The following is a 27029-nucleotide window of genomic DNA, read 5'->3' on the forward strand; positions in this document are numbered from 1 at the left end:
AATTCGGGACTGGCAGGTGGCATGGTGGTTAAGGCACTGGGCTCCCATATGATTGACTATGATTCAAGTATAGGATTTGGCAGCTTGCTTACTTGCTTTCCCTCGCTCTCCCTGTCTCTTTCTGGTCAAACTAAAAATAAGTAAATAGATGAATAAACAAATAAATAATAAAAAATTTTAAAATGTTAATTCTATTATAAAATAACATTTTCTGACATGGGAAAAATAGGCAAGGTATGTTGTGAAAGAGTAAAAATGGACCAGAATATGAGAGAAGGCCTCCAGAAAGATGAGGCTAGGGACAACTCTATGGAATTCCTTCTCCCCCTATCTCTTCCTTTCAGGATTTTGGGCAGGCATGCACACGCATAGTATATTTTTCAAGCCATGGAGTCCAGGATTTGAACCATATGGTCAGCCATGTGGGATCTGACTGCCTTAACCACTAGACCACAGAGCCAGCCCTGTAACCATAGTTATTGATATTTCTAAAGTCTAGTAGGAGATGGACCTTGTCCTCTCAGGCTCAGACAGGGCCTTTGTACCAGCTATTTCACTGGAAGAGCCAACTATGAGCATATATTCCCTTCAACTCTTTATCTTTTCCTCCACCTCCATTCCCAGCTTAGTCGCCATCCCATCTGGGAAGTCTTCCTTGATCCCTGACATAACCTGTCTCCTCTCTGTCACAACCTCCTAGCACCATGGACTTCCTTCTTTGTTTCTCTTATCATGATTATTCTTTTACATTTATTTCTGTGATTATTTGATGAATGTCTTTCTATATCTATGCTGTCTTCATCCATGGTGACAAGGATTATGTTGGTTTATGCTGCCTGCTGTATCTCTTAACACTCAACACCGTTCTTGCCTCAGAAACTCTCAATAAATGTTGACGCATAGCTAGATGAGCAGCTGATAAGATGGATGGTTAGATGAACTGGCAGGATACAACAAGCAAGAGGTGAGTGATTACAACAGATATGCCTTTAAGGTAGAATGCAGTTTAGAATCGGGGTGGGCACTATCTAAATATACCAGAGTAGTGCAATCTCAAGAGTCACTAGGAGTCTTCTCCACCTTTACTCCAGTGCCTGATAGCCCCTTTAGAATAGAAGACAAAGTTTTTTGTTCCCTGAAATATATAGAGCTCATGCATGACTCCTTCACTCCTGGAGGAGACAGAATAGCTTACATTTATGTTAAGAGAATGAATGACTGATAGAAGCTTTCCTATGAGCAAATTGTGATGCAGGGGCAGGGGATAGGTGTGGAGTAGGAGGGGAGAGAGAATTGAGGAACTGAGAGGGAACACACAATAGGGAAAGGACACAGAGAAAAGAGTCTCAGGGCCTGAAGCCAACCTTGACCTGCAGTTTTATTTTGCCTTTGCTGCACATAGCCCAGTCCTACTGGGGATTAACAGCCTTTTTGGTAAATCTGCTTCTTCAAATATTTGACGTCTGGAAAACTTTCAACAAAGATGGCGTTTGGAAGCCTGACTCGGAGGCCCCAGGATGACAACCTAATTATGTTCCTTTTAATAGGTCCTTCCCAAGTGCTCAGTCAGGGACATCTGCTCTACCGTGGATGCACCTTCAGGGAGAAATATTTTTAACATCACCATGCCACAAAAGGAAACTTCTAAAGGCTGGATGAAAATGGACCCTGCGTTCCCAGTGCCTCAGGGTGCAGGTAGGTCCTAACGCTCTGTCCCACTCCACCTCCACTCTCCCCCAAACAGGGCCAGGCTCCTTCTATAAGCAGAGGAGGCACTGGTTTACTAGGAAGTGGTCTTTTTGAAAAACAAAAACAAAAACAAAAACAAAACATCCTTTTTCAGTTTTCATAGGGATAAATTCCATATGCCAGACTGCTGCACCCAGCTTTCTGTGTATGCAGGGTTTCTAAAATAACTATGAGAGTATTCCAAACCCTCTGACACCAACCCTCAGTGTTGCATTCTGGGTCCCCGTCATTTAGGATCTTCTCTGCTCCTGGCAGCCTTCCACTCATTAACTGTACTTACCACTCCCATCCCTAAACCAGATCCTTATTATGCCAGAGGAAGGAAAGGGGGAGAAAAAAAAAGCAGTAGGACTTCTCTGTTTTTTTTTGTTTTTGTTTTTTAAATAGAAGATTAGAACTAATGGGCTAAAGGAGATGTCTGAGGATCCCTGGGATCAACAAGAATAGTGCAAGGAGTCCAGGAAATGATCTACTCCAGATCCTCTCTTTCCTTTCTACAGAGACTATCTGGGGTCTGGAAAAGTGGAGACTTGCTTGAAGAGTTAATATCAGTTCCTGGTCCAGTGCTCTCACCAAAGGATTTGAGTGAGAGTTGCTTGGGGCATTAGTTTACCAAAACTAAAATAGTGATCTCTTCATCTAGGAAGCCAATTGTCTTAGATAGAGAAATACCTGTGGAGCGGAGGGGCACGTCTGATCTTAGGCACCCATATGCCCATTAGAAAGGAGCTGCTGAGCAGCAAAGAACCACCATACTGTGTTTGCACTGGTATCGCAATCATAATTTATTTTAATGATGGCTGTTTTTTTTTTTTTTTTTTTTCATTAGAAGTGCTAGGATATTATAAGGTCACTATAGAGTCTTCACTTCTCCACTTGCTTTAAGCCCTTTCCATGCTTTAAGTGAGGACAAAAGAGACAGCATTTTCAGGCAAGGGTCAGGAGCAAAGGGTGATAACTGAAACTTTACCTTCTAACAGAGGCCTTCGTTTCCCAGCCAGTCTGACTGACATCAGGCTCAGTGCTGTTTCTTCCACTGCACATGTAATTTTCATTACTTCTTCCCTTTAGCTCTCACTTAACCATCGTAGACTTCTCTGGTCACCTCATCTTTCAAGTTTGACCACCATGGCTAACCACCTGCCCATTTTTCCAAATTCTGGAGAGAGAGAAACCTGTGGACCCAGCTTGCCTTTTGCTCCAGAAGCCTTTCTCCTAGGGCACCAGTGTGGATGTGCTGGTCTTCTGTCAGGTGGGTTTCAATTGCAAACCTTGTCTACCTACACAACAGGGAGCCTGTGCTGCTTCCCTGAATAAGTTCTGAGGCCTGACCTGGGCAGTATTCAGGGGTGTTGGAGATGTAGGAAAAACTGAGTAATAATGTGGCTGGGCAAAGGTAGGGAAAATCTTTGCCATGTAGTCCAGCAGTTGCTCTTTTTCTTTTCTTTTTTTGGAGAGGTGTTTTGCTATAGGGCATGCGTACTTGCCAGAAAGACAGAGAGAATCCGAGAGACAAAAAGTGAGAAATCACCTCCCAGGGGGAATGGCCACGCCACAATCTCTTCTCCTCCATTCTCCTCTCGGGATCTTGGACACACACGCACACACAGCCGGCATGAGTTTAAGCCACTGGGTCCAGGACTTGAACCGCAGTCAACTACATGGGAGTCCAGCGACATAGACATTACGCCCCAGCAGCTGCTCTTAAGACTAGAAGAACAAATTAAGTGCTCAACAGGTACCATGATAAAAACCATCTTAGGAAGTGTGTGGAGGGGGTTGGGAAGGAGGCCAGTACTGCCAGTATATAGTAGGATTTGAGTCTGTAGTGAACTTACCTTGTTCACAACCTCTATCAGGCCCTGATATAAGTAATCAAATACTGTTACCACTAGTTGGTGTTTAGTCCATACCAGACTTTTTTTTTGTTTGTTTGTTTTTTAATTTGCCAGAGTACATGTGTGCTCACAAGAGAGAGGCAGAGGGAGAAAGTACTCCCCATAGGGCATGGTCATGCTGCAGTCTTCTTCATTCTCCTATTGAGATCCAGCTTCCTTAACCACCAGGCCAGGGGCTGGCCTCTGCCACTGTTCTGTCTTCCATCCACTACTTATTTAATTTTTCTTTTCTTTCTTTTTTTTTTTTTTTTTTTTGCTATAGGGCATGCATGCTCACTGGAAAGACAGACAGAGACAGAGAGACAGAAAGTGAAAAATCAACTCCAAAGGGGGATGGCCATGCCACAATTCTTTCTCCACTATTTGCCTCTTGGGATCTTGGGTACACATGCACACATGTCTGGTGTGAGTATTAAGCCCCTGGGTCTGAGACTCGAACTGCGTTTTACTACATGGGAGTCCATGAGGTAACCATTATGCCATCTGCTGGTTTCCATTTTGATTCATTTTTAATACAACCCAGCTGTTGTCACAAGTGTTACTTAATACACTCATCCATGTTCCTGCCTGCCTGGGCTTCTAGCCTTTTGGAGTGCTGTCAATATAGAACATACTTGGGGTTTATCAGCAGATTCAGCTGGGTGAACTGGGTGGGAAAACAACCTTCCAATTCTATCACTGGCTAATAGTCTGAGCCCCAGACCTTTCCACGTAGAACCTGATCCTACCCTCATTCCAGTTTTCCACTGGCATCATGCTGCTTATCTACTGGCTTCTGGAATTTAACACCTGCTTGACCCATGGCTCCTTTCTGAATGACCGCTTCTGTCCCTTTCAACCCCCTCTCAGGGTCCCCACTCAAGTTTCCTGCCTCCCTGACCACCAAGGCTCAGACTGAACTCTGTTTGGCCCCCCAACTTCCCCATCACTTACTTCTCTTTTCTTGTGTGTGTTAATGTTTATACCACTTTATGACGGGGGTTGAGGAAAGAGCGGTGCCTGAAAGTGCAGCCTGTGTGACCTTGGGCAAGTAAGTTGATCTATCAAAGTCTCCATTTCCAAATTTGGGTTTTTCAAGTGTTAGATCAGATCAATTATTTTTTTCAAACTGTTCTTCTCCCCCCCCTCCACCCCAGGAGTGTTCCTTGAGACTGCTCTGATGGGTAAGGGTAAATGAGGGATGGGAGCCAAGTAGATAGGTGCTTCAGGATTAATGGACTATGCTTCCTTTTTTTTTTTCTTAGAGTTTTTCAATTTTATTTATGTATTTATTTATTTGAGAAGTTTTTGCTATATGGCACGTGCACTCGCCAGAAAGACAGGGAGAGACAGAGAGATAGAAAGTGAGAAATCACCCCCTGGGCCGTTGGCCATGCCACAATCCCTTCTCCTCCATTCTCCTCTTGGGATCTTGAGCATGCATGCACACACACCCAGCATGAGTTTAGGCCACCAGGTCCGGGGCTCAAACCCTGGTCAACCACACAGGAGTCCAACGACATAGCCATTACGCCAACTGCTGGTACCGAGAGATTCTTGACCTAGGGCATGTGTGCTCGCTGGAGAGATATGGACAGAGAGAGAGAGAGAGAGAAGGAAAGCAAGAAATCACTCTCCAGAGGGGGTGGCCACACCTCAATCCCTTTTCCTCTCAGGATTTTGGGCAAGCATGCACGTTTGCCCTGCGTGAGTTAAAGCCACGGGATCTAGGACTCGAACTGAGATTGACTACTTGGGAGTTCAACGACATAACCATTATGCCATCTGCTGGGACCATGGACTATGCATCTTTAATACTACTGCTAAAACAAAATAAGAGCGGAGAATGAGGAGGGAGAAGAAGAGGAAGAAGAAGGGGAAGAAGAGGAAGAGAAAGAGGAATAAAGAGAGAGAGAAGGAAGGAAGGAAAGAAGAAAAAGAGAGCTTGAAACCTCAAATTATTTATAATTAGTTGATCTCTAAAGACCCTTAGAGCTTCGGAAACCAGCAGTTAACGTAATGGCTATGTCACTGGACTCCCACATAGTTGACTGCGGTTCGCGTCCCGGACCCAGTGTCTTAAAACTCACGCCGGGCGTGTGTGCGTGCGTGCCCAAGATCCCGAGAGGAGAATGGAGGAGAAGGGATTGCGGTGTGACCATACCCCCTGGGGGGTGACTTCTCGCTTTCTGTCTCTATGTCTCTCTCTGTCTGTCTGGCGAGCGCACGCGCCCTATAGCAAAAAACCTCTCCAAAAAAAAAAAAGACCCTTAGAGCTTTAATGAAGGAAAGAACAATGGACACTCTTGTTCTCATCTGTAATATTCCAGTGTATTTACTCTTATTAGCCAGACTGAATGGACTGACTCTTGCCCTTCTTATATATTCTCCAGAGCTACTGTCATAGGCCCTGCAGTCTGGCCTTAAGGACCTCTGGGAGGCAGGGCTTGACTAAACCTGACTAAAATATAATAAAACAATGCCAAAACCGTGGGTGTGGGTCCTATCTTCTTTATCTCTATGACTTCTGGTAGATGATGTATGTCCCTCTGAACCTTAGGTTTCTCACTTAGGTATTAATGCTTATGATTCAGTTAGAATCATGAGTCCAGATTTAATTAGGTCATTAGAAAAGCCATGATCCTTTTTTGTATGTTTTTCTATGCAAAAGTGCATCGTGACTTTTTCGATGACTCAATATATCTAGACCCCTAGGCTGAATGAGTAGGGTCAGAAAAAATCCCCCTCTCCCTGAAGCATTGTTTTCTGGTGCAGGAAGCAAAAGGATGTTTCTTTAGTGTCCACTAGGCCTAAGGTGGGAACTACAAATGAAAGAGTCACAGTTGAGTTGTGATAAGCAATTGCCTGCTAATAAACTCCACACAGAAAGATGAGCTTTATAAAAACCATAACAGAGTGACAGAGAGCAGAGAACTGGCACAGGAAGAAGGGAAAGGAAAGGCTGGGTCACAGAGGGAATCCAGTGACCAGCTGGGTATAACCAGCCCTTAGCACACAGAACAAAGCCATAGGCTGTTTTGGCCTCAGAGCTGTCTTTCCATCTCCTAGAAGCTTTGTCTACAGATTGTGATTAGTGGGGCTAGGCACACAGTATTCCCAGGGGACAAACAATGAAGTCAGAGAGGTTTATCTTCAGCTTCATACCTCTTCTTTCTGTGTTCTCTCCCATCTTTTCTGTCCTTTTCAGTTGCTCAGAGCTTCTGGAACAAGAAAGAAGAATGTCAGGGACTAGAACAGAGTACATTGGAGTAGCACCTTAAGCCTTAGGACCCAATGCACATTGGAGAAAAGGCTGCTGTATCTTCAGGGGATCCTGAAAAGAGGAATTCCCAAGCTGGAGGCCATGCATGACCCAAAAATGTCTGTGGGTTTGGTCTTGATAACCTCAACAGTTTTGTGAAAATTAATTGGTAGTTTTATATAAAAATAGGCGATTTTTTCTGGCTTTTCTTGGAAAATTGGAAGAATCGAAAGAACTTGTCACACATTTTCGTATGATAAGACCTGCCTGAGTTGAGTAATTGTTGAACTCCTTTTTTTTTTTGGAGAGTTTTTTTTTTGTTTGTTTTGTTTTTGCTATAGGGTGCGTGTACTTGCCAGACAGACAGAGAGAGACAGAGAGATAGAAAGTGAGAAATCACCCCCCGGGGAGATGGCCACACCACATGCGCCCAGCGTGAATTTAAGCCGCCGGGTCCTGGACTCGAACCGCGGTCGACTACATGGGAGTCCAGTGACATAGCCATTACGTTAACTGCTGGTCCCAAGTAATTGTTGAACTCCTTAAAGGAAACTTACTCCTTGGTTTGCTGATGTCCATGCCAGTCTCTTTTGCTCCCTATCGTTATCCAGCTCCTATCTCCCATTCATGCCATTGCCTGGCTCCTGTAGCACCTGAATTTGTGGGCTTTGACTTTATCCATATAAATTACATAATAATAGCTGGAGCACAGAGAACAATGAAGGCAATATTTCTGGACAGAGGACTATCTCTTTGTTCCTAACTCCCATTTCATTTGGGAGGCCATCTCTCCTGGAAGATGTGAATCCCACCACATAATCTCAGATTATGAAGAGCATAAGATTGCCAAAGGATTTAAAAAAAATATTTTGTATAGATCTGCTGAGATCCCTGCCCTCATAGCCCACCTCCCCCAGCATCAACAGTTGTCTGGTTCATTATCACCAGTGAGTTGAGGCCATAATTGTTCATTGCTCTGCAACCCAGGATGTAGTAAGCTTTGTGCATAGGCCAGTCTGATCTTGCAGTCTGTTCTGTTATCAGGCATTTTGCTTTGTGACCATTGACTGCCTTGTTTGTGGAGGAGCCCCTTGCCTAAATACTTGCCTTGGTTTCTTACTAGTTCCTCAATGCTCTAGGAACTAACTGAATCCCCTCCCCCCCCAAGGTCTTTGTAGCAAAGACCTATTGCTGGAACACCATCTGTGGCTGCCAGACTCCTCTTTGCTGCAGGACTTCCTCCTTTCTTCTCTGCCTAGTTCAGAGGTTGACCAGCCTTCACCCCTTAGAGCAGGCCTCATCTATTGCTTTCCTGGTCCTGGGCAGTATGCTGTCAACAGAGGCAAAACTTGTCTGAGGAGAGAGGGTTAAGTGGGATTTCAGCCCCCACTTGCCATCACAGACATCTTTGTGCACAACTGCACAATGACCTGTGGGTTATGAGTAATATCATACCTGTTTTTATCCTCCCACTGACTCAGCTTCATTTTTGATGCCCATCTCTAAGTTCCCATAATTTCCTTTTCTTCTTCATCTAACACCTAATCCTGGGGAAACGAATGATCAATATAACAATAATGAACATGTTGAAATTATTTTTTTAAAGAATTTTTTATTTAATTTTATTTATTAATTCATTTATTTTTACTTGACCAGACACATATACACACACATATGCATACACACACACACACACAGAGAGAGAGAGAGCGAGAGAGAGAGAGAGAGAAGGAAAGTGAGAAAGCAGAGAGACAGTGAGAAAGCAAGCCACCAGGTCTGGGACTCAAACTGTGGTTGGCCATGTGGGCATCTTCAGCACTTTAAACACCATGCCACCTGCTGATCCCTGAAATTCCTATTATTTTTTTAACATTTCTTTTTTGTTTGAGAGAGATTTTGCTATAGAGTGCATACATTGGCCGGAAAGAGAAAGAGACACAAAGAGACAGAGACAGAAAGTGAGAAATCCCTCCCCCAAGGGGGGGATGGCCATGACACAATCCCTTCTCTTCCATTCTCCTCTAGGGCTTTTAGGCACACGCACATGCACCTGGTGGGAGTTTCAAGCCACTGGGTCTGGGACTCCAACTGTGGCTGACCACCTGGAAGTCCAGCAGCTTAGCTACTATGCTACCTGCTGGTCCACAGGTGCTGAAAAAATTTTTTTAAAGGTTAGTTTATTTATTTTATTAACTCATAACAATTATTTGTCTTCTGGTTTGTTGAAGCAGTAAGTCAGACAATATTTGCCACAATAATATCAGTCAAAATGGCTGGCCATAAAAACTCCAGCACCACATTCATCTGAAGGGCAGTCTCGAAGAAGGCAACTACTTTTTGCCATTTTCATCTACCTTGTAGTATTTCAGGACAGTAAGCTTAACCTTCTTTCTCTTATGGTTATTCTTCTTGGGAACGGTATAAGACTTCTTTCTTTCCTTAGCTCCAACTCGAAGTCTCAACATGAGATGAAGCGTGGACTACTTTGTGCTGCTGTAGTCAAAGTATGCCCATCTTTCAACTGCATGCCAGCAAAAATCAGTCTTTGCTGATCAAGAGGAATTCCTTTCTTATCCAGGATTTTGGCTTTTACATTTTTTACTGTGTCTGACTGTTCAACCTCAAGGGTGATGGCCTTCTCTGTAAGGATTTTTATGAAAATCTGCTTCTTGGTGGCTGTCCCACCACAGATGGCAGATTGGAAAAGACAAATGTTGAAATTCTGTCTAGGCAGTGTACTAAGCATTAACACATGTGTTATTATATGTGATTCTTACGACTATCATGCACAGTAGGACTGCTGTCCCTATTTTTCAGGTGAGAAAACTGAGACATAGATCAAGGAATTTTTTTCAAGATTCATAACTAATCAATGGTAAAACTAGGATTCAAATGTTGGTCTGTCTGTTGCTAAAGCTTAAGCTTGTAACCACCCAGCTATGTCTACTAAGTCAAACAAAGGGAGAAAAGAAGCTCATGGAAGTTATTAATTTGTCTAAAGTCACACAGCTCATCACAAAGAATTCCAACCCAGATAAGTGTCTGTCATCAAACTCAAAAGTTCTTTCACCTGCTGCGTATACTCTTAGGCTGCCTCTTTCACTGTTGTTTGCCCCTTCTGGTAGATGACTGGACATTTAGGAAAAAAATACTCTCAGGCTGAAGGACTTACCTCATCTTAGTTGATATGACTAGTTGGAGTTTTCTTCAACTAGGTCTCTCTCCAAATCTTTTTAATATCAGCCAGGATAGCTTTGTCCTTAGATAGGTTAGGTGTTAACTCACCTCCATTCTCTCAAATCTGAAAGGCCTGGTATTTCAGCATGGAGTGCAAATTTCCTACAACAGGATAAAATTTATAATGAATTGGATTTCATGTACTAACATCTCTCTCTCTCTCTTTTTTTTTTTTGGAGAGGTTTTTGCTACAGGGCGCATGTGCTCGCCAGACAGACAGAGAGACAGAAAGCAAGAAATCACCCCCCAGGGGGGATGGCCACGCTGCAGTCCCTTTTCCTCCATTCTCCTCTTGGGATCTTGGGCATGCACGCACACATGCCCGACATGAGTATTAAGCCACCGGGTCTGGGATGCGAACCGCAGTCAACTACATGGGAGTCCAGCAACACAGCCATTATGCTAACATCTCTTGATGGATAAGTTTTTCAGAAAATTTTTCAATAAAACCTTCAGGGTTTGTTCATAAGAAGGAAAGAATAAGAAACTAAACCTCTGATTGAGGGCAGGTTGAGAGAGGACAGCAGGACTGAGCAGGATGTGAACACACATTTCATATAAAGTGATTTTCTGGAGGTCAGAGATCCTTGGTTCTGCTTCCTTGAACTCTTTTTTTTTTTTTTTAAAGATTTATTTATTTATTCATTCATTCAGTTTAATTTGACCAGAGAGAGACACAGAGAGGGGAGAGAGGAAAGTGAGAAAGTAAGCCAACAGGTCCAGGACTTGAACCGTGGTCGGCCATATGGGAGTGTCCAGCGCCTTAACCACCACACCACCTGCTGAGTCTGATCTTGATTTTTGGGCTTTGAAAACCACTGGCCCAGGTCCTCTTCCTAGCTGGGGAGGCTAGCTCAGATACCCCTAGAAAGGAGCTGGGGACAGTCAGGTCAGTAGAAATGCCACTTTCACACAGCAAAGCTTCATACCTATCCCCTTCAGGCAGTCTTAGGCCTGACCACAGGCCCTGGGAACAATCCTGCCCAGCAGCTTGGCATATTAGCAGCTATAATGGACAGTAAACTGTGTGAGAGCCTGTAAGGATTTGGATCCCCAGCCTGACTGATGAAAATAGGTTTCTCAGAGGCCTGTGCCAGACTTAATTCTTGGCAACTTGGTCAGGCTTAAGAACTTTCCACAACTTCCATCCAGTCCAATTTATTTATTTATTTTAAAGAATTATTTTATTTAGCTTTATTTATTATTATTATTTTCCAATTTGATCAGACAGAGAGAGAGAGGGAAAGTGAGAAAGCAAGCCACCAGGTCTAGGACTTGAACTGTGGTTAGAACCATTGGAGTCCTACTGGACTGTAACCACCACGCCACTTGCCAGCCCCCACCCAATCCAATTTAAATGAGCAAGGATTTACTTAGCTTCATCTGAGTGCCAGCACTGTTTCTGAATACCAGTGTAGGAGACTTCACGCTTTCATCCTATTCTAATCCTTTTTTATATCCTGGTAGCAGCTGAATTTTCTTTTCGTTTTTTCCAGAGAGTTTATGCACTCACCAGCAGGGGTGTGGGAAAAAGCACTCCCAATGGGAAACTGAGGTCAGACCACAAGGATAGTCATCAATACCCTCTGCTCCTGCTCCTATACCACTACCCAAAGTGACCCTTTTGTCCTTTTTCCCATTTTGGCTTTAGCTTCTGTAGGGGTAACCTTGGAAAGTAAGGAGAGAGGAGATGGTAGAGTGTAAGAGCAGAGGCTTAGATTTGGGGGACTTTGTAATTTGTGGCCTATGACCTTATTCTCATCTGTTTAATTACCCCTACTTTTCCAGTTGTTGGGAGTAGTAAATGATTAATGCCCTGCCCCTACCCAGGCATATTGAGAGAGTTCAACAAATAGACTCTTTCTCCACCTTTAAATAAGCCCCATATATGATAATCTGTCTCTGTCATAGGGGTGTTTGTGTTTTTAATTTAAATTTTAAAAAAATTAATTTTATTTATTGTTTAATTTTTTTTTTTTTTAATTTGCCAGAGGGCACATGTTGTCACCAGAGAGAGACAGATAAAGAGAGAAAGTGAGAAAGCTAGTTGCCAGATCTGGGACTTGAACTGGAGTCAGCCATGTGGGAGTCCAGCATCTTAACCACCATGCTACGTATTGCCCCCTGCATTTTTAATTTTTTTAAGAAGAGTTTTGGAGACAAATAGAAAGTAAGAAATCACTCTCTGGGGGAATGGTCATGCTGCAATCCCTTCTCCTCCATTCTCCTCTTGGAGTCTTGGGCACTCATGTACATGCGCCTGGCATGAATTTCAAGTCTCCGGTCTGGGACTTGAACCACATTCAACCATGTGGGAGTCCAGCAACATAATCATTATGCTGTCTCATTATGCTATCAGCTGGTCCCATGTGTTTTTAATTTTAGAAAGCGTGAAAAGTTAGCAGGTTTCCTTATAAGAGCATATTACTGGAACCAGCAGATGGTATAATGGTTGCATCGCTGGACTCCCACATGGCAGACCACGATTCGCGTTCCGGACCCGGTGGTTTAAAACTTATGCTGAGTACACGTGCATATGAGCCCAAGATCCTGAGAGGAGAATGGAGAAGAGATTGTGGCATGGCCATCCTTCTGGGGGAGTGATTTCTCGCTTTGCGTCTCTCCAGTGAGTGTGGCATCATATAGCACAAATCTCTCTTTAAAAAAAATGCAGCTGGCAGGTGGTATGGTGGTTAAGGGTGCTGGACTTCCACATGACCAACATTGGTCCGAGTCCTGGACCTGGCAACTTACTTTCTCATTTTCCCCCATCTTGCACTCTGTCCCTCTCTGGTCAAATGAAAGAAAGAAAGAAAGAGAAAAAAAGGAAGAAAGAAAGAGAAAGAAAGTTAAATAAGATTATTCTTTTAAAAAATTTAAAAAGAATTATTTATTTAACTTTTATTATTATTATTATTTTAAACTTTGTTATAAGGCACAAGCACTAACCAGAGAGAGTCAGAAGGAAAGTGAGAAAGCAAGCTACCAGATCTGGACTCGAACCATGGTCAGCCATGTGGGAGTTCAGTGCCTTAACCAACATGTCACCTACTGATCCCACGAAAAATAATTTTTTTAAAAAGCTGGAAGGGGATGAATAAAAGATTAACCATGAGGTGGAAATTTTGGGGAGATGGCTATATTAATATGAGGCTTCATTATTACATGTTTCTGTGTATGCTTGACATTTTTTATAATAAAAAAAGCCAAAAATAAAATTAAGAACATTACATTTAATCTACTCAAGTGGATCACTGGTCCCCAGACTTCTAAGGAGTCACCTTTCTGTAATATCAGGTGTACCTCTTCCTGATGATCTGGAGTGGAGTAACGGGAGTAGGAGCAGAGAGTGTGTGTGTGCGTGTGTGTGTGTGTGTGTGGGGGGTGCAGCGGTGACTGTTCATCCTGGATGTTTCCATCCTGGTATCTGTTTATTTTAGAGGGAACTTGAGCCTGTGGCCTCTCAGGTGTCACTTTTCATTCCTGATGAAAGGATCAGAGGTGTGGGTCCTGGTGTCCAGGTGTCTTGGCCTTCAACCAGGTTTTCCAGTCACTTTGAGGTCTCAGCCATGGGCTGAGTGCCCTGGTCACAAGGGCTGGGGAGCCATCCAGTCCCTCCTGGGATTTCTGTTCTATGCCTGCTCAGCCTGCACCTTTCTTTCTCCCCAGTAGAGCTTCCCCTGTTCCCACTTTCCTGCAGCCTACCAGTACCTCACTTTCCTCTTTCCTGAGGCCTCTTTATTTGCTTGGGCCTTTCTCCTCACCACTTGGGCCAGGGGCTGCTCCCAGGAGCTGGGCAATCCCTGGGGGAATTACTCCTTTGTGACACTTGGCTGTACTCTGTCTTGCTCTAATCGTTTCAGGGATCAGTCTAGTCTCTCCTCATACCATGGCGATCCCAGAGTTCAAGAGCTCTCCTGTTTTGTTTATTTCCTACTGCACCTACCATAAAGCTTGGTACTATGACACCTACCATAAAGCTTAGTACACAGAGGAAAATTGAATGAATAAATGGGCCTGGCAGGCAGAGAACCACAATTGTTTCTACCTGCCACCTTCCACCTTCACCAGGGCCTCTGGGTCAAGGTCAGAACTGTGAGGGCTGGTCTTCCATCCTAATTTAACTAGTGACTTGAGGCAGCAGTCACAGAAGACACTGTCATTCTCATTTTTTTTTTTTTTCCAAAGAATTATTTTATTTAACTTTATTTTTTTATTTGACCAGAGAGGGGCAGAGCAAGAGAGAGAAAGAAAGAGAGAAAGTGAGAAAGCAAGCCAGTAGGTCCAGGACGCAAACTAGTGTCAGCCATGTGGGAGTCCACTGCCCTTAAGCACCATGCTACCTGCCGGCCCCAAGACACGGTCATTCTGTTGTTCTATCTGCCTATGCTTGGAGAGTGATTGCAGACCACAAGGGTTTTCAATCTGGGAAGGGTAGTGAGTATTTGGAGTCTTTCAAGGGGGGTGTTGAGAGAGCTGCAAAAGAGAAAGGAATGTGGGGGCTGAATAGAACAAAGGAGTTGTGGGGTGGGAGGTACAGGGAAGAGGATGGGAGTAACAGAGAAAGGAGCACAAAGAAGGGATCCTAGCTGTGAACATTGCAGGTCCTCTGACATGGCTGTGCCAATATCCCCAGCACTAATTGCTTCAATTAATAATACTACTCTATAACATTTCAGCAGCCTAAAGCAAGTGCAAGGAGAGATGACATAATCCATTAATAATGCAGGCAGACATTTGGGTTGGGCTCCTGGAAAGCTCCATTAAGGAGCTGACTGCTGCTGTCCTCATACCAGCTAAACTCTCCACAGGGCAGCTTGCATGTCCTTGGGCCTCTGCAGATCTTAGGACTGTGGGACTGTAGAGTTGTGGAGGGAGAAGGGAAGGCACCAATGAACCAGAGGCTAGGGAAGGTTTTAGTCTTCTTATAAACTCCAGAAAGCACACCTCCCACCCTTTGATTTACACAACTGATGTTTTCTCAATCTTATATAAGGACCGTGCATGATTTCAAGATTACTTCCCTAAATTTCTCCAACTGCCCCTTTCAGATTAGCAGCCTCACCCTCATTTCCCTTTATTGCTGTTTAAATCTCAATCTCATTCTCTCTGTATCTTTGTTTCTCTGTTTCTCTGTCCCTTGATTCTTAAGAGTTTCTAGAGAAGACATCATCTCTTTTAGGACAAAGAACTTGTATCCAAAACATGTTTAACTGGTTTCTCTCACATCAGCATACCATCACCATCACCAAATACCGCCCTTAAGTGTTTGCAAATGGACATAGTCTAGCCTCCAAACAGTTAGACCTAGGGCTAGATGTGAAGACAAGAACAAAGGAGCCAGTAGCAGGTAACCCTGGTCCTGAAGCTGTAGGTCACCAAATGATTTTACATGAATGCAAAGCAAGTTATTTTCCCATTTGCCTGCAAAAATCAAGCTTGAACCAACCCAAACAAATGTCCTGATTTAGAGCTTCTCATTGTGGGATCTGAGTAGATACTTCAGAATGTTCCAGAAACTCTGGAAATTATATGCAATAATCTCTGTACATATGCACATTTCTCTGATGAGAAGGTCTACAGCATTCTCTGATCTCCAATGGTTCTATGGTGGTTCCAAGGATACTAAAGCACAGCTCAAATCTTTGGGTGGCCAGACATTTAGATGAAACCTTAGATGACCAAAGCAAAGAACAGAAAGTTGGACTTTTCTGTCCAACTCTGCAAAAATGGCTCTATGTTTCATCTGTGGCCCTCCTGCTTCTTACTTGGATTTCCATGATTTATGTCAAAAGGGATCAAAGGCTAGAAATAAAGATGAGGGGCTGGCAGGTACTGTGGTTGTTAAGAGCACTGGAGTCCCACATCACCAACCATGGTTCAAGTCCTGGACCTGGCAGCTTTCTCACTTTCTCTCTGTTCCTCTCTGGTCAATTTAAGATAAATAAATAAATACATAAATAAAGTTAAATAAAAAAATTTAAAGAAACAAAATAAAGATGAGAAGAAGCCTAACTTTCATCTAAAGTTCATGTTTAAGATGGAAATTTGTGGGGGTTGGCAGGTAGCATGGTGGTTAACGGTGCTGGACTCCCGCATAGCTGACTGCTGTTCAAGTCCTGGACCTGGTGGCTTGCTTTCTCACTTTCCCTCTCTCTCTCTCTCTCAGTGTCCCTCTCTGGTCAAATTAAAATAAGTAAATAAATAAAATTAATTTAAATAAAATACTTCTAAAAAAAAAAACCAAACAACGGAAACTTTGGGCCAGCAGATGATGTGGCGATTAAGGCACTGGACTCCTACATGGCCAAATGAGGTTTGTGTCCTGGACTTGGTGGCTTGACAATCATGCCAGGTGCATGCTTATGCCCCAGATCCTGAGAGGGTGCTGGAGGAGAGGGGACTGTTACATGGCCATTCCCCCTGGAGATTGTTTTAGGAAAAACTAAAAAAGAGAGAGAGAGAGAGAATGTACAGTTTTTCCTTCTTCAGTCAAATATTCTCATGTCTAGATTGGCTATGGACATCCTGCTACCCAGCATGAAGACGAAGCGCACTCAAGAATAGCAGAACAGGAGAGAAAGACTCTTCAAGCCTCTGGCTTCTGGCACCTCTGTATCAAACACCTAAGCTTGCCTTCCTCTGCATATTATCTCTGTTATGAGATAATAAATTCCCTTGCAGTTAATGCTAATTTCAGTTCAGGTTTTTTGTTACTTGCTGACAAAACCATCACAATGGATTTATTTCCTCCTTTAACACTTAATATTTGTACTGTTTTCAGGACTGGCAGTTGGAGTAATGGCTATGTCACTGGACTCCCATGTAGTTGACCATGATTTGAGTCCCGGACCTGGTGGCTTAAACTCATGCCAGGCGTGTGTTTGTGTGTGCCCAAGATCCTGTGAGGAGAGTGGAGGACAAGGGATTGTAGCGTGGCCATCCCACATGGGAGGTAATTTCTCACTTTTTGTTTCTCTTTCTCTCTCTGTCTTTCTGGCGCGCGCACATGCCCTATAGCAAAAAAAAAAAAAAATGTGTGTATATATATATATATATATATACACATATATATATTTATATTATTTTCTTTGACACTTATTATATGATGCCTTGTCAATGCTATTGTATTATTGTCTTGTGTTCTTATTTAGCCCTTTCTGTGTTTATCTCATATCTATGAAGTCTATCCCACCTCTTCCAATCCACATAGATGTCTTGTGAATTCTCATAGAGTTTCCAAATTGCAATCAATTCTGTCATCCAGTCATTCCAGAAACATTGATCAAAGGCTGTTGTGTGCAAGGACTGGGGATGTAGCAGAGAGCAAGGCAGATAATGGTTTCCACTACTACTGAGCCTGTAAGTCCTAATGATGAACTCAGACATTAATCAAATAACCTCAGCAATAAGTCTTTTTTTTTTTTAAGAGAGATTTTTGCTCCAGGATGTATGTGCTTACCAGAGAGACAGAGAGACAGAAAGCAAGAAGTCCCCCCTGGGAGGCGGGGATGACCACACCACAATTCCTTCTCCATTCTTCTTTTGGAATTTTGGGTATGTTTGCACACACACCTGGTGTGAGTTTTAAGCCACCATATATGGGCGTCAAACTGCAGTCAACTACATGGGAGTCCAACAACACAACCATTATGCCATCTGCAGGTGTCAGCAATAAGTCTTGAAGGACAAGTGGGGAGCATTATGAACAAAAGTACTCAGAGCTGTGCTATGGTATGCTAAGAGTACCTGCTCTAACCTAGGATCAGAGAAAGTGTCTGAGAAAAACTAAGAAAGTGTGAAAGTAAACTGTGTGGAAAAAATGTGGAAAATACATTTGAGGCAGCAAGAATAGAATGTCCTCTCTTTCTCCATCCAGATTACCAATGCTTTGACATAAACACTCATTGCTTTTTACCAGGCCATTAGTGTTGCTTCTTAACTGGTCTCCCTGCTTTCAGTCTTGTTCCTTGCAAGTCCACTCTCATCCCAGCTATGGCTTCCACCAACTACCAAGACAAAGTTGATTTCCTTAACAAGGCTCTTTATGATCTTATTTCTGGTCACCTCTCTAGCTTCATTTTCTGCCTCTGAGAACTCCCTATTTGCATTTCTCAGCAAACCAGATCCTTGGATATTTTTGTATGCTGCTTACAACAGCCTATCAAGCTTCCTTGGCATGGCTGTCCTGACCCAGTTCAGGCATCCTGTTACCTGGATTGTCTCAGTGATCCTCCCTCGTGTTGTCACCGTGTTTTGTGCATATGGAAATTGTCTACTGGGTGTCTCTCCAACTAGAACTGAGGACTTTCCATGTAGGAACCATGTCTCATACATCTTTGTAATCCTTAGAACTTAGCACAGCCTGACATACACTACACTCTCAGGAATAATTTTTTAAACTTCACTTCAGCACTTACTGTCTTACCATATAAACTAGTACTGCTCATATTGTATTCTTGACTGTGTTATGTTCCATTGACCATTTCATGTTTAGTGACTTTGATTCTGCATTTAGGGTCTGAGTTCTGGAGGCTAGACCATGTCTTACATTTCTTAGCAGTCTTCATAGCATCGGAAGCACTCAACAGTAAGTGCTAAATTAATGAAGGGATAAATGCATAAACGAATGGATGATATTAAACAGTTAAATAAATCCCTTTTATCTCTCCAGGTGGGAAATTACAAATGAATCCTTCTCTCCTGCCAAAATCCTTGCAGGCAGGCCTCAGGAGGAAGGGCATCCTAGAAAAGTGAATATCCACAGGGAATTCACTGTGCCTCTGCCCTCCCGGCAATGTGCTGACACCTTTACTGCTCAAGTTGCGTTCCTCCTCATGGCTAAAGGACTGAAAAGGGCAATCCTGATGGTTCTAAGAACATGTGGCTCTGAGCTTTTGAGCTGGGGCCCACCTCATCCCTTGATTGCAACACTTGATGATTAAGTGACCCTCATGAATTCTGACTCAGGAGCTTTAGCCTTTCTCTTCTCCTGCCCTGATGGCTTCCTTTGGCCCAGGAGACCAGATATACTCCTGCCAATGGTCTAGAAGTACTATCTCCTGCTGGCCTAGACTTTCTAGAGGTCTTGAGAGAAGTAGAAGTCTGAAGATAGAACACAGACTGCTCACTCGCCCCTGGGGTCTAAACTCTGGGAACTCTGTGCAAGCTTGTGCCTGAGATAGTCCAGACAATGGCAGCAAGGTTTGCTGAGGGTTTGCTAAGTGGCCTGCACCTTGGGAGGCAGGCAGGGAGGATGAGCCATGGAAGGGAGCATTAAGACCTCTGGGAGGTGTCCCCCTTACAAATTGAGAGGCCTATTTACAGGCGAAGAGAGGGCTTATTTGCTACTGAATGCAGAGAAGAGCCTCCAGCAGAGGTTGTCCACTAGCTTGGCTTTGCACCTAATCTTGCCTGGGTTTGAATATGGACCCCTTAGGGGTTGACTAAGGGCTGTTCCTACTGTCTCTGAGCCTTACTTGAAGTGTTGCAGAGGGATAGGGTAACTTGGCCTAGTACGAAATGAAAATGTGGGATATTTTGTTCAAAATGATTAAGAATTCCAAGATAGTGGGACCAGCAGATGATGTAATGGTTATGTTGCGGGACTCCCACGTAGTCAACCTCAGTTCAAGTTCCAAACCCAGCTGCTTAAAACTCACACTGGATGTGTGTACACGCATGGCTAAAATCCCAGGAGGAGAATGGAGGAAAAGGGATTGTGGCATGGTTATCCCCCCGGGAGTGGAGGTGATTTCTTGCTTTCTATCACTCTGTCTCTCTGTCTTTCTGGTGAACACAGGCACCCTATAGCAAAAATCTCTCCCTTAGGGATCAGTAGGTGGTATGGTGGTTAATGCGCTGGACACTCTCACATGGCCAGTAGTTTGAGTCCTGGACGGGCGGGTGTCTTTATCACTTTCTCTCTCTCTCTCTGGACAAATAATAATAAAAGTAAGAATGAATAAATACAATTAAATAAATAATAATTGTTATTTTTAAAAATCTGTCTCTTAAAAAGAAAAGAAAGAAAGAATTCCAATATAGTGACAGGAGAACATTAAACCAAATTTAGGTCCCATTAGGCTCAATGCTTTGTGTAACTGCACAGGTCACATACTTGTGAAGCCAGCCCTGCAGAGGGGTTATGTGAGAAAAGTGTGAGAGAGGCTAGATGTAGGAAAATCTGAGGCAGAGCAGTAGCAGCAACTGCTCTTTCATGTTAACCCCTAATCACATATCTTAAAGACAGGGACTTTACCTTTTTTATTTTTTTCTTCTTTTTTTGGAGAGGTTTTTGCTATAGAGCGTGTGCGCTCTCCAGAAAGACAGAGAGAGAGAGAGAGACAGAAAGCGAGAAATCACCCCCCAGGGAGGATGGCCACACTGCAATCCCCTCTCCACCATTCTCCTCTCGGGATCCTGGGCACGCACACACAAGTGCCCGGCGTGAGTTTAAGCCACCGGGTCCGGGATGCGAACCGTGGTAGACTACATGGGAGTCCAGCGACATAGCCATTACACTAACTGCTGGTCCCTTTACCTTTTTTTTTAGAGAGAGATTTTTGCTATAGGGTGCATGTGCTTGTCAAAGAGACAGAGAGAGACAGAAAGCGAGAAATCATATCCCAGGAGGGATAGTAATGCTGTAATCCCTTCTTCTCCATTCTCCTCTGGGGATTTTGGGTACACACACACACGTGCTTGCTGTGTTTTAAGCCACTGGCTCTGGGACTCGAACTGTGGTCAGCTATGTGGGAGTCTAGTGATGTAACCCTTACACCATCTGCTGGTCCCTAGGGACTTTACTTTTCCAGGAGAGAAAAAGTAGTATCTTTTCCTCACCCATCACAAGGCTTATGATTGATACCTTTACAATAAAAGACAGATTAATAAGAGAAAATCATAGCAAATTTATTTAACCAAAGCTTTATATGATGTGTGAGACTTCAGAAATGAAGACCCAAAGATCCAGGGAAAACTATACTTATATGCTTAGGGTGAAGAATGGACAGTCATGCAGAAGTATATTTGGACAAATGGATATGATCGAATGGCAATATACTGGGGGAATTTAGCAAAGCCTGTTTGTTCAAGTATCTTCTTTGTATCTTCATTCAGTTCCTTTGTATAAATTGGGGTGAGGAGGATAGGGAAAGGGAAAATGAATGAATGAATAGGAATAGGACCTTAGATATAAAAGCATATTTTAAATAACACATAAGGCGCCCCTAGTGGCACACAGGTGACCTTAATTCACTGGCAGGTGGTAAGTTGGGGCTTGCTGTGAAGCCATGCTCCTGCAGGCGAAACTTATAAAGAAAACCATACAAATTCACGATAACAGGTTTCTCTCTCCATCACCCTGGAGTCTGGGAGGAATCATTAGGCTATTCTCCCCCACCTCCCACCTGTACCATTCCTTTAAGACAAGCTGAGTTAAGCATAGGTCTATAAATAGGAAAGCAGCATGGAACTAGGCTCCTCTCAGTTATCCATGGGTCTAATACTCATGTTGTGCTGTCTAGGACCCTAGCATGGTATTCTTTCCTTCTATAGGTTATTACCTAGGTCCTTATGCTTTGTCTTCCTTGAGTGTTTCCAACCAAAATTCAAAGCATTAATTTATATTTGTTTGTTTGTTTGTTTGTTTGTTTGTTTGTTTGTTTCTTTCTTTCTTTCTTTCTTTCTTTCTTTCTTTCTTTCCTCCCTCCCTCCTTCCCTCCCTCCTTCCCTCCTTTCTTTCTTTCTTTCTTTCTTTCTTTCTTTCTTTCTTTCTTTCTTTCTTTCTTCTTTCTCCTTCCTTCCTTCCTTCCTTCCTTCCTTCCTTCCTTCCTTCCTTTCTCTCTTTCTCTCTCTTTCTTTCCTTCTTTCTTTTTTTTTCTTTCTCTTCCTTTCTTTCTTTTTAATTTGACCAGAGATGGACAGAGTGAGAGAGCAAGAGAGAGAAACTGAGAAAGCAAACCACCAGGTCCAGGACTCGAACTACAGTTGGCCATGTGGGAGACCAGCACCCTAACCACCACGCCACCGACTGGCCCACAAAACATTAATGTAACCGACAGAAAACAATTGTGGTCAAAATGTGCTTTAGAGGAAAATTAAATGGATGGAAACTGGGTATGTGTGATGTTTCATGGATGTTGATGGCTTGCCCTCAACATCCCTCCCCCCAACCCCTTATTCCCATGGATAACTGAGAATGGGACTATTTCAGAAAGCAGTAGGGATCTAGCCCTGTAGACATTCTTATTCCCTCCCACAGCTTTCCTAGCAGCTCTAGACTCTGTTCTCATAGAGGACAGTTGTTTTGCTTGCTTCTCTATAAATCTGCTGTGGGAGAAATTGGTTTGCACTGAATGAAAGGACAACAGATTTTCCCCCTTGCAAAAGTCACTCTTTGTTTTAACCAAAACTGGGCATTCAAAGCAACTTGCTTTGTTATTGAGAACAGAGACCATGAGGAACCTGGGGTGGATTTCTAATCTTCTTTCCCTGCCTCTGACTCAGGACTAGTGGCTCTTGTCTCAAAGGAATCATTATAGGGGTCTGGAAGAGTAAAAGCAAATAATCTGCACATAGCATCATTCCTACCCCCAGCAGGAGCTAGAACAGGGTCTGGTGTGTTGGCACTCACTGGCTGAGATTTCAGCCAGCCATCACTGCAGAGAGTAGACTTTTATTTTAATACTGCAATAGGAACTGAAGTATAGTTTCATGCAGTTTAAAGGCAGCCAGGGCTGGGGCTCAGCGTGTATTTGGATCTTAATGGGTCTTCAGAACAGGCCTGCAAAGAATGGTTTCCTAGGAGCTAAAGGGCTGGGGACCACAGATACAGCACTGCACCCCTCCTCTCAGCCCTCTGCCTGCTGCATTGCACCACTGATTTAGTAAAGACATCATCCTCACTCCTTCCTAGAGCTGCTTGCTACTCGCTGCTGTGCTCTGACAATTACACTGGCTGCTGCAGAGAAGTGCTCATCTCCACCGACATATGGCTTTTTAAAGTGATAAATTGCAGTAGCAAATTTCTTATTAGCTCTACTGTCAGAAGGGAGCTCCTGCCACATTAGCTTGCTGAGGCTAGATGCATAACTTCCTGACTGTTAATTATCATGCTGAGGGCTAAAGGGTCATAGGAGCTGGGGGGTGGATAAGTGGAGGGTCCCTGTTTTTCTTCCTACTCCTGTGGGAGAAAACAGTTTGCAATGAGTATTTTAAGCAACAACAGATTTCCCCAAACACTAAACATTCAAAGCAAGGTGCCTTTTCTCCAAACTGGGAGCAGAGACTTTGTTAGGCCTGAGGTGGATTTCTAATCTTTTTTCACTGACTCTGGGCTTGGTGGCCTTTGAGCTGTCTTTGGTCTGGCTTTGCAGTGGGCTCTAGATTTTCATCTCCTGATCTTCATAGGGAGGGCACAGGATGCCTCATACCATCTGGGCTGGTTGAGGTTGACTTCTCCCTCAGGCCTCCAGGATTTGGCAGCTTAGAATGCACACGGCATTTCTTTTGGAGATGCACGTCCAAGGCAGAGCTTCCAGAAAGGTACTCTGGCCTCTCTTTGGGGGTTGGAACCCTGTGATCCTCCTCATTCTTCTTCTCATTCCAGACACTTGAAGAGTCTTCTCCTTGAAGATGACATCATGTCTCCTGCTTAGGTCTTATCTTGGTGCCTATCCAAAGAAATGCATATTCAGAATGCTCAACCCTGATTTCCACGGAATCAGGCTTCTCTCTTCTATGAGGAATTACCTAAAATTCTAACTCAGTGAGGAGCAAAGATGAGAAGGACATCTTAATTCCTTGTTTTACTGACCTACTCTCCCCCCAAAACAAACAAACAAAAAACCCCAACAAACTGGCAATCCTTTTGAGGGTCTCTGACTCCTTTTTAAGAATCAAAAATAGGTCCTCATTCCCATGAAAAATGTACATACAAACTTTTGTATTCAGTTTCAGGTGTTTTTCAGGTCACCTACAGTCCATTTATGAATCCATTCTTACAGGTGCCCTTCCTAAGTCCTTTGAACATCTGATCCCTGGGAACTAGAATATCAGTTCTCCTGCCACAGAATAATAAGTTAGCCGTCTCCTAAAACAGCATAGCTAATACCCTAGGGCAACCTGGGGCTTTGTGGGTAAAGATCACCAGATGCAATTGTGTCACTTAAGGGGTTACATTAAATGTGATGAGACTGAGAAATGGGCTTAGGGTGGCAATGACTTTGTGGCCAGGTCTGCATTAACTACTCATTCTGAAAAACAAATTCCTGTAACTGGAAGGTTCCAATTGTAACATTTTCATGTCCTGGAATGCTCCTGCTCAGAAAGGACATGGGGGAGAGTGGCGGGTGGCAAGGAGGCAGAGACTGAAGCAGAAAAAGAGAAGATTCTGAAATGGGTGCGGGGGAGGGTGTGTGGAGAGGCAGAGAAAGGGGTGGGGGAAATAACACTGAAGTTCTTATTATTCAGCCTAAGGATGCTTGAGATGAAATCTCTGAAAAATTTGTGATAATGGATTTGTACTCTTTAACACACATGGGCCTCAAGTTCTGCATGAGTTTTGGTGAAGTGTAATGCTCTGCTCTGTGAAATCAGAAAAACGCTCTCTTTTGTTTCTGCCTCTCAGAAGGCTGGTTTTAGGAAATGCCCACGGAAGGATGGAAAGGTGAAAAGAAATCTTTTGAGTGAATGAGATGGCTATCAAATTATCCTCCAGGACTTTAAGTTATTTTCATCACTACCTAAGGAAAGCAAGAGGACAAAATTGCTGCAAGACCAGGCCCAGCCTAAGTTCTTTTGAGGGCTAGAAGGTGCTGATCACCAGGTAAACACAGCTTGCCTCCTTCTCAGTGTAGCCTCCAGACTGCTAGCCACCTCCACCCCGGGCTCATCCTCACCCCCTCTCTTTTTGTCCCTCTTTTCCTCCACTTCCATATAGTCATGAGACTGGGGTCCAGCTCCAACCCTCGTCTAGCATGTGTTTGGTTCCCAAGTTTCCTTATGGATTGAGGTTGTCTTGGGATGCAATCCCACCTGTCCGATCTGCTTACCATTCCCTTCAGGATGTACTGCCCCATGCCTCAGGGAATCTGCTCCTGTCCTGATGTTCAGCTCATTTTCTGGAAAGTTCTTCCTTGGACCTTTTAGGCCCATGCCTCAGCCCTCTTTGCCTTTCCAGTTTCATGGTTCAGAAGCTGAGACATGACAACCACTCCAACAGAATCCCATTCACTTCCCCTCACTCGCAGGACAAACCTGACCTGGCCACTGAGGGGAAAAAAGCAGAAAAACTGAAAGGCTCAAGCTACTATAATTTGGGAAGAGACCACTTGAGTTGACTTAGTTTCTCTGGGGGCCCATCGGGTCTGAGTTTTAATATGTCTTCTCCCTGCCCATGGAGGAATAGCCAAGAGGTGACTCTGAAACAAAGAGGCTGGTTCAGAAGAAGACTCTTGGCTGCCAAAAGGATGAGATTATGCTCATAAGTGAAGGGAAAAGAACCCATCCCTGAAAATGTTCCCCAAATATCCACCATCTGTCCTGTGTTGTCCTGGTTGCCCTGCTCTGTTTTTCATTTGCTTTGTCCCTGTCAGATTAGCTCAGGTTTTGTCTGAAGTTAGGGCCCCTTTACCTGGGTAACCCAGGTGTCAGTGGCATGGAATATGGTTCTATAAGAACTTACAGGAGAGAGTTTGAAATGAGGGTCTTATGATTTGGACATAGTCATCTCTGAAAGATTGAAGCTATAAGCTTGGGCCCCAAAATATGATATTGAGAGAGTGGGATCTTTAGGAGGTGGAAGCCTAGCAGGCATTATTTACATCATAAGAGTAACACTCTTATAAATAGATTAATGCCCTCTCCTGGATGGGAGGAAGTTCTTTCTTGCTGAAATGGGTTAGTTCCCACTAGAGTCAGGTGTTAAAAAAGTAAGGTGGCTGCTTGCCATCATATTCTCTCTTGCATGTATCTCTCCATCACATTGTGATGCAGCAGAGGCTGACTAGATGCTAACCTCATGCTTTTGGACTTTCCAGTCACTAGAATTGTGAGCCAAACAAACTTTTATTCTTTTTTGGGAGAGGTTTTTGCTATAGGGCGCATGTGCTCTCCAGAAAGACAGAAAGTGAGGAATCATCCCCAGGGGCGATGACCACGCTGCAATCCCTTCTCCTCCATTCTCCCCTCGGGATCCTGGGCACGCACGCACATGTGCCTGGCGTGAGTTTAAGCCACCGGGTGTGGGACTTGAACCGCAGTCATGTACATGGGAGTCCAGCGACATAGGCATTATGCCAACTGCTGGTCCCCTAAATCTTTATTCTTATTAAATCACCCAGCCTCAGATATTTCTTTTTAGCAACATGATAACAGACTAAAATAGAGGGAAATTGAATATCCTCTCCACTCCCTGTCTTGAGATCTCTGTACCCATATTAACTGGAGTTCCATGAAGAGAAGATAAAATAAGAATTCAGAATAGCAAATGCTCATTATAACCTACATAAACACATCCAAAACTAGATTCCAAAGCCTTGTTTTGTTTACTTTATCAGTATCCCCAGCAGACCTGGGTCCCCTCTCAGGGTGGCTGTCCTTCTGACCCCTGGTGAAACTGCTTAGATTCATATACGTGCCTGATGGGGTTTGGGAAGGCTTCCTCTTTGACAAAAGAGGATCAGGGTGGCATGGGAGGATGTAAACAGCTCAGTCCCAATGTTCCAGTCCAGAAAGAAGCCCACTCTTCTGTTCCTAGGGTGATTACCCCAGTACAGTATTACCATTTTTGACTTTATGGGAGGCTAAAGAAAGAGTCTTTTCTACAGCACAAGAATTCTGCTGGAAAATGCCCAGACAGGCCAGCTGGTCGCATGGTGGATAAGGCGGTTATATCCCAC

This window comes from Tupaia chinensis, unplaced genomic scaffold, assembly GCF_000334495.1.
Source record: "Tupaia chinensis unplaced genomic scaffold, TupChi_1.0 Scaffold000661_1, whole genome shotgun sequence".
NCBI lineage: Eukaryota > Metazoa > Chordata > Mammalia > Scandentia > Tupaiidae > Tupaia > Tupaia belangeri.